At 34.1% G+C, this 4,049-nt stretch overlaps 2 long non-coding RNA genes across 3 annotated transcripts; both read right to left on the reverse strand.

Annotated features, from left to right (window-relative positions):
* Positions 1-236: 236 nt before the first annotated feature.
* LOC118483925 lies at positions 237-1,336 on the reverse strand. Its single transcript, XR_004872348.1, has 2 exons — positions 1,138-1,336; positions 237-741 (listed from the first exon to the last, which is right to left on the reverse strand). It is a non-coding gene; the product is annotated as an uncharacterized LOC118483925 (long non-coding RNA).
* A 103-nt stretch (positions 1,337-1,439) lies between these two features.
* LOC110889997 lies at positions 1,440-3,530 on the reverse strand. Of its 2 annotated transcripts, XR_004872347.1 has the most exons (4): positions 3,272-3,530; positions 2,790-3,169; positions 1,794-2,042; positions 1,440-1,656 (listed from the first exon to the last, which is right to left on the reverse strand). It is a non-coding gene; the product is annotated as an uncharacterized LOC110889997 (long non-coding RNA). The 2 variants fall into 2 exon arrangements; XR_002564120.2 differs by lacking the exon at positions 2,790-3,169 and having other exon boundaries at positions 3,272-3,522.
* Positions 3,531-4,049: the final 519 nt, after the last annotated feature.

Raw genomic sequence — 4,049 nt, forward strand, 5'->3', positions numbered from 1 at the left:
CAACCTTTTATACACGTAAATGCAACCTTCAATATGGTTTAGTTACAAAAATGTAACCCTGTTTTAGAGTTAATGCAACTATTATTTTCTTTTTATTAGAAAAAATGCAACCTTTTTTACACTAAATGCAACTTCTTTTTACGAATTTTAGTTACACCAAATACAACTTTTTATACCTAAATGCAACTTTGTACTATAAATTTTATTACTATTATTCGATATACATTGAATCGCAATTACGCTAGAACAAATAATGACAAATATCATTGATAGTGAAATAGTGTACTTTAACATACTTGTTCAAACTTAAATAACAATGTTGTCAACACAAAGTTTCAATACAATAATAAAAAGAAATGGAAACATTCTACTCATCTCAATCTCCAACAGGCAGTCGTTTCATAACTTTTTGCATCATAGCTTCCAAGTCTTGTTGTTGGCTGTCAATGTCTTTTTGCATAGCTTCCAGCTCAGCGTTTTTTCTTTCGAGATCCTCTTCAATCTCTTTACGCATTTCCAGCAACAGGTTTTTCTCAACTTCAACGTTTGCTTTAAATGATTCCATCAGCCCTTCCGGAATCATGTATGATGTGCAAGCACCATCTTCCTTTTTCACTAATGTATTTGTAACGCCTCTACCATAAAGTCGGCGGTATCCATATTTTCTTTATTCATTACAACCAAAAAATGATCTACCGTAGCATTGGCATCCTCTGTAGGCTTGTAGTTCTTCATTTGTTCCTTCAATATTATAAAAAAAATATGGTCAAAATAATTTTTTATACTTGAAATCATGTTATGGGTGAATCTTATAATATGCATGTAAATGATACAAAATACAAACACTCCAGTGCTTTCACAAAGTGGTATAAACATTACATCGAGTAATATTAGAATATAAACATAAAACTAAAGACTAAAATATGTTAAAAATATGTTACAGATATACAAATTATTAAACAAGTAATATATACAAGAGCTTAAACTAAAGAAAAAGAATTCTAGACTATGGGATTGTTGTTTTCATCGAAATCATATTAATCTTATGTATACTAACACACATGAAACATTGAGGATTATATACAGTTAACAAGGAACGTTGATATATACATAAGATTAAAAGTAGAAAAGACTTACAATTTTTCTTCCCGTGTCATCATATGTATCAACATATACACCACAAGAAGTACCAGGATGTTAAAAATCAACAAGTTGGTAATTATAAACCAAAAATAACTTTATTACATGGTAATGGTAAGTATAATATTGAAAGTTATGTTTGCCCGGACTCTATTTCTTTTACTCTTAGCAATTATTCAGCTTCTATGACAAAAAAGAGTTACCTGGAACTCAATGTGCCTTGGATTTAGAATGCATTTCCCCAAATATACACCATCATTTCCAAATGCAGCTGCAGCCTCACTCTTAGCTTGCTATATTGAAAAAAATAATAATAAACTATTGAGAAACAAAATAGAGAGCATTTTTGAACTTGAATTTGATAATTGAAATAAAAGTACAAGTAACATTAATTAAAGTTGGTTGCCTCATTCTTAGCTGGCTATATCTCGATAAGGTGATCATAGAGCCCTCCTAATTCCCAACAGTATCTTACGACTGATAGCAGCAGAGAGGACATTAGGTATTAACAAGTACCTATTGAGGAAAAGCCGAAAAAGTGACAACTTATTATACCATGAATCAAACAGACAATTAGATTTCCAACAAACTTTGAAACAAAATAAAATATCGAAGTTCATACAATTTTATGTGATGAAGATAGGTAAACTTACGACTGATTACTAGGAGCTTCCCCTATACAAACTGATTCATCAGCCAGTTTGACATGAAGTGCATCCTTATCTATAGTATGCTACAAGATATGCCATTCGTAGCAACTTGGTTCTTGAGATCAATGTATGATTTCTCAGTGTCCCGATATGCCAAGTTTTTTTCTTCTTTTGGCAATAAGAAAGCCTTTTCTAGAGTTTCCCATGGCCAGGCAGTTATTGCACCACCCTCGGATCCAGGCCATAGGTCACCTGGTTGAAGATTAGAATTATATGAATATCCTAGTTACTTAGAATACATCATAGAGTACCAGAAAATATAAGCAATTTGATTACATGTTGGACAAATATTTGAATCATGGTATAGTTATTATATCTCTCTTAAACACAACAAGAAGAAAGTTGCAGAAATGAGTTGCTTGTACAAGGAAAATTAGCTTGTTAAAGGTCCAATTAGCTTTTGTTACAGCACTAAGATAACTTCCAAAAAAAAGCTATTATGTTAAGATTGAACTAGCTGGTATGAGAAAAAAGACAAAATATCAACAATTAGCAAAACAATATGTCCTTCTATAAGCACTTTGATATTCAAATAGACTCAAAAACAATGAGACGTGTAACGTCTTTTACTTAGTTATTAGGGGCATAGTCGTCAATGACGGCTATGGCACTCGCTATAGCGCGCTACGTATCATATAGGTCATGTGTCGTTATATAGCACCATTTTTATTTTATTTTTTATTTTTTTCTTTTTTTCTCATCTCCACTGCTCGATACCTCAGGTCTGGTCTTATAACATGTACTTTTCTGTATCTTTCTCATCTCCACTTCTCGATAACATATATTTTTGTGTTTCTCTACTTTAGCACTAAACATGAAATAACGGGCGCTCTTTCGTTGCCATCACTACGTGGCTATTGACAACAATGATTACAGGTAAGCTGTAATCTTCGATAAATTTATTATCCGAAAATCTTTGTAAGCAATCATGCTTTGCACCTGTTGTTCGTTAAGCGCATTCTTGGCATGGATCCATGTGACAGAAGGCAGTCGTCAAGGGCTGAATAGGTCTAATTACTTGTAATCCCAACAATGGGTAAACGGATTGTCATACAATACAACTTCTTATGTGAGAATTTGTAAGTATGTATGGCTGCAAGTCACAAGTGTTCATTACGGGCAATTCAGTTATACCAAAATGTCTCGATAGAAAAGGAAAATAAACAAGTTCACAAACATGTTTGACAAAAAAACAAAATCATGCGCCTTAAGTATAACCTCAATATTGATAACCCTCTGTATTCGGGCACTAGTTTCTCCAAACTTCAATAGGGTAATCTCACATAAGGACATACAGGACATACCTAGACCCTGGCTCCCTACAAATTACAACATTCTAACCTTATAATTCTGAATCAATTACACCAAATGAGAGAGAGAGAGAGAGAGAGAGAGAGAGAGAGAGAAAAGAGAATAGATACCTGTTGAATGTGGATTTATGAGTCGATCACCATATGTTAGGGTTGAAAACCAACTTTGTTCGTCAGCCACCTGCTCATAGGGGAGGAGGTTTCATTGTCATAACTTTGGTGGGAGATGAAAATGAAGGGAAAAGGGGCTTATGCGGATTTAGGGTAAGAAAAGAGGGAAGTTTTGGAAGGGTGAGAGGGAAAACGAAAATGAAATTGGGAAGGAGGGAAAACGAAAATGTATAGATGGTTTTTGGGTTGTTCACACTAAAATCGCCTAAAATATAATGTGTCTCTCAAACATGTATGTTTTTAGGCGGTGTGCAATTGTTTTACGCGGGTTATCATCTAAAAAAATATGAAACATTATTTTGGGCGGCTCCATGGTATAGACCGTCTAAATTTATTTTATTAACCGCTCAAAATTTTAACTTTTGTAGTAAGGAGTGTTAAATTTTGTCAACCAAATGACAGTTCAATTGGCATTGGTGGAGAAGTGAATATTTGGATTTGAGGCTTTTGTTTCAAGTTCGAATTTGATCCCAATCGGTTTTTACTGCAGTGAGTCTTCGACGATGGATTTTCCATCGAACTGAAGCTAGTGGCCTTGGACTACCCAGTTCTGTCTGCATTCATGGGCATATGGAGTCACCTTTTGTCATTGGGTTACCTCGGGTAGCCGGGCTTTTATTCCACTGGCTTTGGTTATGAAAGATTGCGGGCAAATAAATAATTACATTAAGATACAACACTGCATGTATGTTTGGACGCATCATTTTAAAATAATAGT

The sequence above is a fragment of the Helianthus annuus genome, chromosome 11, assembly GCF_002127325.2.
Source record: "Helianthus annuus cultivar XRQ/B chromosome 11, HanXRQr2.0-SUNRISE, whole genome shotgun sequence".
NCBI lineage: Eukaryota > Viridiplantae > Streptophyta > Magnoliopsida > Asterales > Asteraceae > Helianthus > Helianthus annuus.